General features: G+C 45.2%; 1 protein-coding gene across 2 annotated transcripts in view; it reads left to right on the plus strand.

The window, feature by feature from the left end:
• The window catches only part of HRH1 (histamine receptor H1), an 89441-nt gene that overhangs the window by 15612 nt on the left and 59020 nt on the right, over positions 1-14809 (plus strand). The window lies entirely within an intron of this gene.

Raw genomic sequence — 14809 nt, forward strand, 5'->3', positions numbered from 1 at the left:
GTGTGCACCCCGAGCATCTGCCTCTGGGCTCTGCTGCGGAGAGGGTGAGCCTCCAGTTTCCCCACTGCCTCAGGCTCTCAGTTTGATACTAGCCGTAGTTAACAGCGCGTGTGCTGGTTGCGTTGTCTGTGCTGGGCGCTGGACATCCGTTATCTCTTTCGATTCCCCTGTAACTTCATGAAATGGATATTATTATAGTATTGTAGTCATTTTACGGAAGAAGAAACAGGTTCAGAGAGGGAAAGTTGTGCCTAGGAGTACCACAGAGTCAAGGATAGAGCCAGGGTTTTGAGCCTCAGTCGTCTGGACCCAAACCACTTAACCAAAGCCAGCGTCACCAGGGGTCGGATGTGGGAATGGGCAGACCACCTCCTGGTCTCTTGCAGCTGTGCCACAAGCCTAGGCAGCGCGGACCACCAACTCCCCATTGTACCGCGCAGAGGACTCTGAAAAAACGGTGGCGGTTTCTGCCAGGTACCGCTCGGGACCGCTCTTTCAGAACAAGAACGAGATCAAATTCTGGAAGTTGCTTTAGATTTTTCTGGAAGGAACCAAGTAAGTCAGGAGCGGGAGCTGGAGCGCGGCTGTTCCTCATGGAAGTCACTTTTTTCTTTCTGGGTGATTACTACCCACACCCCACACGACCCCAGGAGACACCACCCCGAATACCTTGATGTCTCCCAGACACCGCTTTTCCCGGTATCTGGCATTGCGGTGATGCTCCAAGCAAGGTTCCTGTCATCCAGCAGGGGGCTCCCACCTCAGACCGGTATGAGGGGACAGCCCTGGGAGTATTGTGTGAGCAAGGTCCCCTGGCAGGAGGGTGCTTGGGAATTCATTCTGTGATGGGAGCATATTTGGAGTGTGTTGCCAGAACAGGAAGGAGAGGAGAGTTGGGAGTCATGGGCGGGTCAGAGGGGTCCGGGTCCGGGGGGCTGAGTTCTTCAATCTTCTATTTTTTCTTGGATCAGCCAAAAACCAGTAGAGAATGAGAGGTGGAGAGAGGGTGGACAGATCAGAGTATCATTATGCATTACCCTAGTTAGTTCTCACAGCAGCCTTGCAAAGCAGGCATTATTATTATGAGCTTTGTTGAACAGAGTCTATTGAGGTGTTCAGAGAGGTTAAGTAACTTGCCTGAGATTGTCTGCATGGTCCATGGCAGAGTTGGGATTTGAGCAGAGGTTTTACCCTAACTCCTAGATTATCAGTGAAATTCAGGTTGTGGATGGGACCTTAGGTTCCTCCTGCTTGTGGCTGGCAGCAGCAAAGGTGGAAAATAGATGCCAGGCAACAGGGTCCCCAATTCCCCTGCACCACTCTTTCTGATAGATGACCTTCAAGAGGCCTGCTGTTGAGTGGATTATCACCACAGGACTCCCTGACAACCCCCATTAAATATCCTGATATGACTCAGGGCTTGCTGGACCCCCACATGCAAGCCAAGTTAGCCTGAGGCTGCCTGGCTATCTCAAGAGGCATTTCCCCTGGTGGAGGAAGAGTCTGTGGGGAGGGAGGGAAGGGCTGGTACCATTTACAAGAATTTTGCCTAGGCAGAAGATAGCCCGGCCCTCCTTGTCCATGACTTAAGAGCTAGGTGGAAACTGGAAGTGCCTACCTACCTAGCCTGCAGCCCAGAGGAGTGTGGGCAGTCCTGTGCTGGATTGGTCCCTCCTGGCCCTCAGCAAGGTGTCTAAGGGAAGAAGAATTTGTCTCGGAACCTCCTGCCCTTGGACTCTCAGAACTCCATGTTCGCACCTTCCTTTTTACAATCAAGCTGTGCCTCGTGGAAATGATGTGGCCTTTCCAAAACAAAGAGGAGGCATAGCAAAAGGATCATAAATGTGGATTCTGGAGCTGACTCAAATCCCAGCACTGTCATGAGCTCTGTGGTCTTGGGCAAGTGGGCAAGTTGCTATACTCTCTGTCCCTCAGTTTCCCCATTTTTAGAATAATAGTATCCATAGAACCTTCCTTACTGGGTTGATGAGAGAATTGTGTTCATGTGCATAGACCTAAATTGTAATATATAAAAGTGCTATTTAAATATTAGCTGTCATTATTGTCATTATTAAGGTCAAGCAGGCCCAGCTTTGTATCCTGGCTCTGCCACCTGGCAAGCTGCCCCACCTGTGCAAGCCTCTTGCTTTCTCATCTGTAAAGTGGGAGTAGCTCTAGGGCTAGATATACAAGTGTGTCCCAAAGTCTTATTGCAGTCTCCAGCTTTAAATAGCCCAAAACCCAAAGTCTCAGTGCAGACTTATTTATGGCTAACCTCACTCCTTCACTCTGTAGCTTGAACATTGTGCTATGGCTTGGTTCTGAGGGGCATGGATTTGGGACAGTTTTCTCACCTGTGTGGGCAGGAAAAAGGCTCTTCCCTATCTTTAAGCTCAGGTTCTATCTTCATGGTCATTTCTCAGGTCCCCAAGGGACAAATGTGGGCCTCTTAGTGGTTGTAGAATGGCAAGGGGTCAGTTTGAAGTTCATTTCATAACATCTACCCATAGCTGCCCTATCCTCACCGAGGCAAAGGCAAACAGAACAAAACATCCCAGCTGTCTTTCAGATTGTCCTAGACTTAACTTAGTATATGTTGTACACCTTCTAGGTGAGTGGATAACATCCAGAGTTCTGAAATATTTTTCCCTTAAAGATGGAATGGTGGAGTGATAAAAGTTCAGGGTTAGGACCCTGGCCCTGGCCCTTTGAGCTGAGTGACCTGGAGCATCAGTTTCCTCATCTGAAAAATGGCCATTAATCATGTTCCCAGTGTCTATTTCTCATGATTAATGCCAGGATAGAAAAGAAGAAAAAAGTGGGTAGTATAAATGACAAAGAATTACATGCAATTGTAAGTAATTCTCATTAGCATTCAGGCTAGGCATTAGCTGTAATTGCTCCTGATCCAAGACGTTTTATCTGAAAGATGTACCTGGCAAAGGATCATTCAAGCCCCAGTCACCTGCTGCCCTCCCTTTCACAGTGATGCTGAACATTTCTGAATCTTGGGATGTAATTATAATAAAGCTCCCATATCTTATTTATAAGTGACTCACTTCTGCCATTAATGGTGGCAGAGGACTCAGGCACACACTTGTTGGGAACAATGCCACTGATGCTGTGGGTGGGTGGGGGAGCAGGATGCCTCTCCTCTTTTATGCATTCATCTTCCCTGCTGTAATTCTCCAGTGATAATGCATGAGGATCGCATGGGCCAGGATTGAAGCTGACAGCTCTCAATTTGTGCAGCAGCTTTGCATTGAAACTTGCCATTGCCAGCAGAACAGACATTAGAAATTATTACATCACAAGAGAGCAGAGGAATTTGAGGAGGGCACCTTCAGGGAGTGGTTAAAGGAATGGACTGCAGTACCTAACAGACCTGAGTCTGAATCTTGGTTCTGCTGGCTTACTAGTTGTGGTATGATTTTTGGCTATCTTTCCAACTAGACTGTCAGTCCTAATAGAGCAAGGAACATGTCTGTCTTATTCACAGGGTATGCACAGCTCCTAGCACGTAGAAGGAACTCATGAATGTTGAATAAGTGAATGAATGAATTTATGAATGACAGGTTGCTTGATTTAGCCTCCCGTTTTCTCATCTGTAAAATGGGGCTAATATAGCACCAGCCTTTTGGCTGCTATGAGGACTGAATGAGGAAATCTTATGCACAGAGTAAGCTCTCAGCAATGCCCTTGATGAAAAATTGATGAGCAGAAGCAAGGACACAGCTGGCCTAATCTAGGGAAAAGAACTTTTCCCCATCCTCAGACCAAGGGGCAGTAATGCTAGTCATAAGAATCCCTGTATTTATACAACACTCCATAGTAAAGTGCTTTCACATCCACTGACTCCTAACAACTAGACAGAATGGCTATTCCTGTTTTACAGGTGAGGAAGCTGAGGTTCAGAGGAGTTGGTGGAATTCCCAGTCACACATTTTAGAAACAATAGGTGATGGAATATAAGCCCAGATTGCTCTGAACTGCTAGCTGAACTCTCTACTTTCCCCTAGAGGGTGGAAGGTATAATATTTAGTCTTCCATGAACATGGTATCTCTCTTCATTATTTAGAATATCTTTAACTTCTTGTGACATAGTTTCCTAATTTTCTCTTGGTGGTTTTACACATCTTGTGTTAGATATATTCATAATTATTTGACATTTTGAATGGTATTATAAATGGTATGTGTGTGTGTATATAAATATATACATTTCTTTTAAGTTAATGCTCTGTTGGTTACATTTTGGAAAAAAATATTTGCATTTTGCATATGATTTTGTGTCTAGAAATCTTACTAAGTTCTCTTAGTAATTCAAAAAAAAGTATAGATTCTTTTGGAAACACCATATACAACTGGAGTAGGTACAAGTAACAGTTTTTTGTTTATTCTTTTCCAATCCTTTTGTTCCTTTTTTTTTTTCCTTGCCTACTATCCTGAATAAAACCTCAGTACAAAAATGAATTAAAGAAAGGATAGTGGGCATCCAACCTTTTCCAGATTTCATGGAGGAGCTGTCCACACTTGACAATTAGGTGTAATGTTTACTATAGGGTTTTGGTAGATAATCTATGTATCAGATTAAAGTTCCTTTCTATTCCCAGTTTGCTGAGTGTTTCTTTTTTTTTTTCTTAGTTATAAGTGGAAGTGGTTTCAACATGTTTTCTGCATCTGCTCAGATGGTCAGATGTTTCTTCTTTCTCAATTTGTTAACATGGTGAACTACATTGATTTTTGTATTTCTGGAATAAATACAATTTAAGATGTCCTATAGCACCTTTATTGCTGGATTATTTCTGCTCACCTTTTTGACTAGGATTTTAACATTTTGAATGAGATCTGGTGATTTTCTTTTCTGTTGCTTATTTGTCAGACTTTGGTATCAAGGTTATTCCAGCCTAACTAAATGAGATAGGCAGTGCTCCCACTTCTTCAGTTCTTTAGAAGAGATTATGCAAGCTGGGTATTGTTCTTATTTAGTGTTTGGTGGAATTCACCAGTGAGGCCCCCAGTGAGTGGAAGTAAAGTAGAGGGTGGGAAGAACAGTGATTTCAGTTCAGTCCAAGGCAGAACTTTCTGCCAGTGAGAACTTGGGTGCCTTGGGTGGGGGTGGACAGGCATTGTGAACCCAGCTGTCCTGAGTGTTCTGGAGAGAGCTCAGCCTATGGTGCTTGGGTAGGGTTCTTCCATTCAAGGATCCTGGATGAAGGGAACTCAGCCCAGGGTGAAAGTCTGAGGTCTGTGAGCTCTGTTCAAGTCTCCTTCTGCTTCTAAAATTGCTGCAGCTGCAGACAGTGTACTTGCTGTGAATTATTGTTCCCTGGTGCTGACAGATGGAGGAACCTGACTCCATGGACCATTCCTCTTCCAGTTGGTAGGAGAGGCTTTTCCTCTCCCTGTTATCAGTTTGCCTGGAATCCCCAGATTACTAGAGGGGGCACACCCTTCCTGCTGACTGCATCTGTCCTCCTGGTATAGCTAGATTTGGGCAAGTTTCTCAGCTACATCTTCCCTCAACCCTCTTTTACTAAAGTGCCCGGCATTATGCTAACTTGGATCTCTCTTAATCCCCATAACAATGCTTCAAGTTAGTTACTATTTCCCCCCATTATTCAGATTAGGAAAATGAGGGTTCTAGTTCTCATTGTTGTAATGGTTTCATATTTCACACTAAATTATCACTCTCTAACCTGTTTGAGTTTGGGTGTAAGATAAAGATGTAACTTAATTTTCTTTTCACATATTTAACCAGTTGTCCCCATCCTGTTTACTGAGCTCTTCTTCCTTTCCTCATCTATGCCACCTGTATGAGACCCTATCTTATTCTATGTTTGGAGGCAGAGGCACGGTGTTTCATAACTCCAGGGGACAACTTTACAGGGTTTTCTGTCTTGGGTCTTGGGTTGCATGACCCAGAAACTCTGTCATCAGCAGCAGGTCTCTTTCCAGGCTGTCTGTTCTGGTGTTGAACTTTCTGCTGATTCCAGGGGCCAGCAACTAGAAGGGATCATGGTAGGGCACAGAGGATTAGCCCCAGCTGGACACAGTGCAGGTGGAGGAGAGAAGGGGGTTCTGTGCCATTGCCGCTTTGATGACTATCTGTGTGGTGTATGTTTTAATAACTAACAAAGGCATCTGCTTTCCCCTATCGTCTTTTATTTTCCTTTCAAACTTTTCTAGGCAATTTTCACTCAGCCTATTCTTTCAGGAGAATTTCATTTATTTATTAGGTGGTTTTTCTTTGTTCCTGGAAAGAATCATCACTAAATAACCCATAGTGTATCCCTCACCCTGACTCTTGTGAAGTGCAGTTCCACTGCCAGCCCAACACATGGTCTGGAGCATCTGCATGTGTGACTGTGGGTCATGAGCTAATAATGGCAGCCTAATTTTCTTTCTTCTGTCCCTGGCACCTAGCTGCCTGTATAGTGGGTCTACCCTGATGCACATAACACAGACCTCTGAGAGATCTCAGTTTCAGCCTCCCTAGAGAATAATGGTCTACCTCTTCAAAGCCTCCCAAGGAAGGGCCCCCTAGACCAAATTTGGGGGAAATTATCAATTCTGCATTTAAATCAGATCATCACAATTTCCTGGAAACAAGTTCATGTGAAGCAGAAAGAGACAAAGAGACCAAATATAATTATATATATAAATTCAATTATATAAATCATGCTCATAAATTCAGCTTACAGTTAAGAGCAAAAGTTCCAGGGCCAGATGACATAGTTTTGAATTCTGGTTCCACCACTTGCTAGAGTGTTTCCCAGCAAGTCATCCGACCTATTTTGCCTTGATTCCCTCAACTGTAAAGCAGGTTAGTGATTGTATTAACTTATAAGATTGCTATGAGTATTAAATGAATTGTGAAGTTTGAAAGAATTAATATTTGAAAAGCATTTACAACAGAGCTTGACAACTTCTAAATGTTTGTTAAATAAATGGATTAATAAATAAATAAATATATTATATGGGTTTATTTCCCCACAGGAAATTGGGAGTCATGTCATGTTCCAAAACAAATCCCACTGGGTTTTTTAAATTTGAAATTGTATTAATCCTCTAAATCAACTTCTGACCTGCCTCGTGTGATTTGTGTTTCCTGCATAAAGATGTTTTCTCAAATTAGACTGGAAGCTTCTTGAGGGCATGTTGCATGCCACTTTGCTGAAGCTCTCCAAGGTAAGATTCTTTTTAAAAAGTGCTAGGTAGGACCTTGAGGCAAGTGGTTTTGGTGATAATAGTTGGGGTTTCAGAGTCCGGACCTGAACTCATAACCTGATGCCAATAGTTACCTCTTTGGCCCCAGAGGAAGCATTTGTAGCCTTCCTGGCTTCCCTGGAGATAAAGAAAAGGGGAATAATATTAATACCCATCTCACAGCATTATTAAGAGCCTCTTCCCCCACACTTGGAATGAACCAGTGCTTTCTCAGCACTGAGGATCCAGATGCCCCTCCTTGGAGAGGCCTTCCCAGACCACCCTGTTTTGACATATCCTTCCCCCAAGTCCGTTCAACTCCCCATTGGTTTCCCTCATAGCCCTAACTGGATTGCCAGGCCAGAGTGTAGGGATGTCATCTGCCTGGTTTACTGCTATACCAGCAGTGCCTTCATTAATTACCACCTGGCACCTAGTAGATGTGCAGTAAAAACACTGAATGAAGGAAGTAAGATCACAGCCAGATGGTTAAAGACAAGGGCATGCCCTAATCTTGCAAATGGTGGTGAAGACGATCAAAATGGTGAATGTATACTTGGCCCTTGGTAGAATTCAGATAACACCTGAAATGCTTTTAGGCATTTCAGAAGTACTAAGAAACTCTGAGCAAAAATGAGTTCTTTTCATGGCTGTATCAGGAGCTCAATAAATATTTGTCAGTCGTTTATCGATTGATTCTCACAGCACCCAGCACCAGACTTGACTGAGGCCCTGAGAAACTCCATTAACAAGTGAAGAACACAGGATAGGGTTTTCTCCTGCTGCTCCCTCCTGTTGGGGGTGGAAGGGGCAAATAAATAGCACTCCTTCGTTTGGCCTGAGTTCTGGACCAACTGAGAATTAAGACAAAAGGCAAGGAACTGGAGAACAGAATGTCACCATTATTACTGTTCGGAGAAACAGTGGAGCAGGATGTGTGCTAATGCTGAAGACCAAAATTGCACAGGTGTCCCCACCTGCCCAGGTGCAGGCAGTGCTAGATCCCTGGTAGAGAGCACAGTGGGGTGCATGCTCCCTGCAGGCAGGCTGACTCCTAAGAGAAGCAGAGAAGGGCATGAGTTATACTTGCCTATTTCATGTTTCAAATCCACAGATGTAGAGGAGAAGCAAATAGGGAGGTAGAAAGAGGCCAGAGGTACAAAGCTACAGAAGTTTTCACTACATGGAAGGAGGCATGAGGAAAGAAACAAGGCAAGAAGCTTTTAGGTGGAAAGTGAGTTTAAGAGAGGTAGGGGGATCCAAAGGCCTCTGAAGGGGTATGAAAGACAGTCCTGACCTTTCTAGCTGACTGAGGAAAGGAGCTGTCATCTATTAAGAAACCACTCCAGACCAGAGCTTTCCATTCATTATATAACCAGTCCTGTGAGATGAGTGTTCGTACACCAATTTTATAGATAGGAAAACTAAGGTTAAAGATAGTTAGACCTTATGCTGGCATGGACTTGGGAGACAGTAAGGAGGCTGTTGCAGTCTTCCAGGTGAGAGAGGATGTGGCTTGGCCCAGGGGAAGGCGACAATAGAGAGAGGTGGATAGACTGGGACTGGCTTGGAGTAGATGAGTTAGGACTGGCAAGTAGAGTATGGGGAGGTTGAATGGGGCATTATTAGGGGACAGTGCTAAAGCAGAGCTACTGGTAGCTTGTAGGGTTTTTGTTTTGTTTTTCGCACTTTGGGTAGAATAGATGTGACCCTTCTGGGTGAAGATTATTCCAAGAATTAAGAATTCCACAGGCAGCACCTCTGCACAGCTCAGTGGAACTGAGACTGAGGATCACTCGCTCTTAATTGGAAGTGCTAGCTGGAGCGTGCTGAGGGAGGATTACAGCACGCAGGCCTGAGGCTGCCTGAGTCTGTAAGAGGGCTTGTAAGAAAGAGGTCCGGAGGCTCCCCTCTCCCATTTCCTTCTCCCATTGGAGAATGGGACTCCAACGTCCTCTCACATTCCCGGCCCCCTCTTTGTCTTTCCTATTCAGCCAGAGCTTAGGCCTCCCCCTCCCTCCCCAGGGCCTCAACACTGCTTTCCCGCCCCGAGGTGGCCGCCTGCTGTCTACCGAGGGCTCTTTCCCAGGGACAAATCTGATCAGGTCATTTCTCTGCTCAAAATCCAGTGACATCATCTGCAGCCATTAAATAGAATGAAATCTGAGCTGTGCCACTTGGAAATATGTCCATGATAAATGAATTCGTAAGTGAAAAGAGGAAGGGGCAGAATACCTCCAACAGCATAAGACAGCCAAGTAGTAGTAGAAAGCATGGGTCTGGGGTCACACTGAATGTGATCCCGGCTCTGCCACTTAGTAGCTGTGTGACCAGGAGCAAGTTCTTAACTTCTCTGTACCTCAGAGTCCTCATCTAGACAATGGGAAAGTTAATAGTACTCACTGCAAAGGGTTGAGAGGACTAAAGGAGTTAATACCTCTGAAGAGCTTGCCCAGTGCCTGCCTCCCAGAAAGTCAGCTACTGTTATGGCCACAATTATATATGTTCACACACATTCATATACACCTCTCTCCATTTTCACCTCATTTTTCAGAACTCAGATTATAAGTGTCATCTTCCAGGAAGCCTTTCCTGAATACTGCCCTCCCCACCCCCACAGGCTGAGCTAGCACCTTTCTCTGGACCCACAGCACCCCCTGGGTCTACCACACACATATTACTCCTTATAGTAACCGGTAAACAGCTTGAGGATATGGGCTATGGCTGGTTCCCCATTATATCCCTGGTACCCATCACAGTGCTAGGGACGTAGTAAGCACTCAGAAAATACTTGTTGAATGAATGAATGAATGAACAAATGAATGAATGAGGTGACCAGGTCTTTGAAACATAAGGTTTCAATGGGTAGAGAAGTGGAGGAAGTATATTCTAGGCAGAGGGAACAGCGTGAGCAAAGGCACAGAGATAGGAAGACACATGCTCCAGGAAGAGCAAGTGGCCTGGTGAGGTCACATTATATAGTGTGATCAGGGAGGTTAACAGAAAGTAATTACAGTGGGAAAGTAGATAGGAAGCATGAGAAATATTCTGTGTAAAGAAAAGAATGATCCTTGAACAATGTGGGAGTCAGGGGCGCCAACCTCCCACATAGTCAAAAGTCCACTTTTGACTCCCCAAAAACTTAACTACTAATAGCCCACTCTTGACCAGAAGCCTTACCAATGACACAAACTGCCAATTTATACATATTTAGTGTGTTATATGTATTATATATTGTATCCTTACAATGAAATAAGCTAGAGAAAAACAAAATTTCAAATTGTTGCAAATCTCCCAAAAATTTCCAGTGTATTTATTGAAAAAAATCCACATGTAAGTGGACCCATGCAGTTCAAACCTGTGTTGTTCAGGGCCCAACTACAGATGTAATAATGGTGGGCATGGAGACGGAAGGAACCTACTGATGAGGGTCAGCCCTTGTTTTCATTTATACCCTTATTCTCCAGACTGGCTTAGGTGCTTCTGTGATACCGCATTTTCATCGTAGTGTAAAATAAAATAAATACCTGCTTTACCTGTCTCTTTCCATTACCAGACTATAAACTCCCTGAGAGATGGAAATTTATGGTGTTTTATCTCTCTTTACTCTAAAACTCTTCTTGCCCACAAAAATAAGCTGCTTTCTCCTTCACACCTTCTTTCCTCTTCCACATAGGGCTGCTGTCATAGATTGCGTTGCGCATTCTGATATATGGATCTTAGTAGAAATCACTCCAGTTCTGTGGGCGTAAAGGATTTATAGCTTCCCCACTTAATTGAATACAACTGCTTCCTTTGTGGAGTTCTTGAATCAAGATGGAAACAGAAACAGCCTTGCAGTTCATTTCTAGGTCAGATGTAGACATTGGCCTGCAGACATTTTAGCCAGTGGCCTGCAGAAGAAAAAGTTCTCATTGAAGTTCTTAGGGCTGAAAGGGACCTTACCAAACCCAAAGGGGCAGCTCCCAGGCCAGCAGCAGGGGCGTGGGAAGGGAAAGCAGGAGTTGGAGTCTGTGGGGATCCTGCCCCTGCTTGGGCTGGCAGCGCTTCAATAGACAGACAGATATAGCCTTTGCCTTTACGGGTGGTAGAGAAGACAGATGCTAGACAAGTAACTGTGAAGTGGGATGTGATGGTCTTGGATGAGAAAGCAGTGATAAGGGAGGCTCAGAGAGGCTAAGTGACTAGCCCAAGGTCACACAGCCAGTTTAGCCAAGCTAGGCTTTGAACTGAGATCCTCCTGACCCCTTTTCCCAGAGCTATGAAACTCCTCAAAGTATAATGCTAATTACCTGAAATAATTTTGGAAATTGTTCAGCGTAAGGTAACCCTTCCAATTCATCACTTGGTACCTCAGCTTACACAGTCTGTCCATTCATTCTATCCCTCTATAATTATAAAAAGTGATCTTTCTAGGTATGAGTTCCAGGTTAAGCAGCAGGAATAAGTCACAAAACTAAGCTTTGGTTTTCCAATTTTGAGTGCTCACTGATACTCAGAGATTTGGTTTGTTTCTCTCTGCTACAAACAGGAAAATCCCATAGGCAAGTAGGGAAGAAAACTCAAGTGAACATTTGGTTCTGTGGATTGAAGTGGCAAGCTTGAATGAGTTACAGGATTTGGATACCCAAGGTTTGGAGCTGGCGTAGAGCCAGGTTGCCCCCTCAATGCCGAGTTCCTAACAGCAAGTTTGCCGTGCCAGTTCAGAACACCAGGGGCTTTCTCTGCATTCTTGGTTGCTAGGGGAAACCAAGCATTTTTCTGGTGAATGCATTTTATCCCCTTTCATCCCAGACACAAGGCTGTGGGTCTGTCCATGACTAAATGTTACTTTGAAAACAGTGCAACTGAGTGTGGATCTCAACTTTTATGCTTATTACTTTACAATATTGCCCTGAGACATCTTATGGGCATCACCTAACACAAGGCATCAGCAATATGGGCATGTACTGAGCCTCTGTGACATGCAGACTCCATGCTGAGCACTTTATGTTTGTCTCTGCATTTGGCCTTTTAACAGCCTTGTTAGGTCCAGATGTTGTTGCCCTTGTCCTAGAGATGAGCCCAGGGTCACACAACTAACAAGTAGAGGAACCAGGATTCATAGTCAAACTGGCTCCTAGCCCTTGCTCTTTACTGCATTTGTTTAGGGAAAGTTAGAGCTGCAAGGGACGTTGAGAGGTGACAGAGGCAGGCCTCTCCCTCAGAGGAGGAGCATGGATCCAACAGAGGGAGGGTGACTTGCCGAGGGTCACACCTCCTATAATGGTGGAGCTGGCCCTGGAACCCAGGCCTCCTGACCTCTGTAGGCACCACCAGTCGCTTTGGGCAGACCATTTGCTTTCTGAGGCCTACCACATCAAATCTAGACTCTTAGCCAGAGTTTGGTTCATAGGCTTTTTGCACACGGACTTTGTATATGCTTTTCACCCTCCACCCTCTATACTCGGCACTCACCCAATCCATGCTGGACAACTCACCCTTCCCCAGACATGCCTTGTGCTTCCTCATCACCGTGTCTTTGCAGCCAGTATACCCTCCCATGCCCCTGCCAACTCAGACCCTAAGTCCCCATTGAATTGTATACTTAAAACAAGTGAGCCTTATTCTGTTTTTTTTTAATTTTGATAAAATATACACAACAAAATGAGTGCTTCCTGTGGTATGTAAGGTATATCTCAATACAGCTGTTTAAAAAAATGAAAAGGAGTCAAGGGGACGCTCATTCTGAGACTCCCCTTACAGGGTGCCTCTTCCAGAAAGCTTTCCCTATTAGCAGGTTATTTGGGGTTGCAAGGACTAGAGAAGTCCCCAGTTTAATCTTGGTTAATGGGTTTTATTGTCTGGCTATATGGGGATGTAAGACAGAAAACAGTCACCACAATACTGCCAGGCTCATGTGGAACTAGAGTGGCATTCAGATCTGCTGCTGACCCATCAGCCTGTCCTCTCCATCAGCAGTGTCCTCTTCATCCTTCACTGGTGCAGGAGCAACAGGTGGCCTCAGTTTCTGCCTCCTCTGCTTTAGCTACTCCTTCTTATGCCAACTAATGCTTCTCTTTGCTCTGCTCTACCTTTCATTCATTCATCATTTCCTGAGCACCTGCTATGCACCAGGCCCTCCTCTAGGCACATGAGATACTCTGTAGAACAAAGCAGACAAAGGTGCCTCCCAGGTGGAGGCTGTATTCTATCTCCTGGCTTCTGCTATTGCATGACATCAGTTGTCCCCTGGTTTCTGGTGACCCATGACATCTGTTGTCCCCTCATTTCTGCTGCCTATGATATGTGTTGTTCCCCAGTTTCTCATACCCCATGACATCTATATTCCCATGACTTCTGCTGGCCTATGACATCTGTTGTCTCATAGTTTCTGTGGCCTTATGGCTTTTGATTTCTGCCCCATATCCCACCAACTGCTGCTGCTCTGTATGTTTCACATTTACCATTTCCAGAGGGAATTAGTTCAGTTGGCCAGTATCTGGTTGTCCAGAAATTTTGCCCCAGGGAACCCCACAGATAACCCATAAATGACTGTCAAGGACTGTTCTGGGTGGTGAGGTACCAGATGAACAAGATAGAAGATCCTGCGTTCCAAGAGCTTATGCTCTGATAGAGGGACAGGCAATAAATAAATCCACAAATGAATATAAAATGCAGTGCTGAAGAGCAGAAGTGATAAGCAGGGTAGGAGGTGGGAAATAAGAGAACAAGAGGTGTCTTTTTTACACAGGGTGGGAGGGGAGGTATTTGAAGCATGCTGGTGTCCAAGGGGAAAGCATTCTGAGCAGAGGAAGCAGGAAGGCCTGGGCTGGAAGTGGTTTAAAATGTTCTAGAAAGAGTGAGGAGGCAAGAGCAGAGTGCAAGGGCAGGTATAGGAGATCATGTCAGAGAGGCCACAAGGCCAGACATGCAGGGCCGTGAGCCATTGCGAGGGCCTGGCTTTTGTTCAGGAGACCCTGGGAGCTCCAGTGACATGATCAAACACTGGTGAAAGGCATTGCCCTGGGTGCCATGTGGACGTGCACCAAAGGAAGGGAGAGTTGTGGCGGACTGACAGCACGGGAGGCTAGTGCTGTCATTCAGACGGGCAGTGGGGTCTGGACCTGTGTAACTTGGGTGATGAGACGTAATCAGCTTCCAAGTCTGTTTTGAAGGTAGAACTGGGCATAACAATTGTCTCTCTGATACGCTTTCCTCCAGTTACCCAAGCAGCAAGCTTTACTTCCTTTCTATTCCTGAGGGGCTTACCTTAGGTTCCACTGATGGGTTTCCTGATTTATAACCAGAGCATAAGAGTTGTGTCTCCCTGGGGTCACTGTGAGCATGTAGGGTCCTAGTGGGACTCCTGGTGCAAAGTGGATGCCTGCAAAGGAGAGCTATTCTTGTTAGGATCACTGGGGCAGGGGTAGCATGCACAGAACACCTTTGGGTCGGGCTTCTTCTAGTGGATTTGGGGTGGCCTTGGCTCTGCACCAGCCAGGAACCCTGGGATTGGGATCTTTCCAGGTGGAAATGGAGAAGCAGACCTTTTTATTGAGCTCTGCCCAGGAACCTGGGGCTTCCCCCAGCTTATTTCAGTCCTCACAGCCTATTGGAGCAA

This window comes from Manis javanica, chromosome 3 (assembly GCF_040802235.1).
Source record: "Manis javanica isolate MJ-LG chromosome 3, MJ_LKY, whole genome shotgun sequence".
NCBI classification, from domain to species: Eukaryota; Metazoa; Chordata; class Mammalia; order Pholidota; family Manidae; genus Manis; species Manis javanica.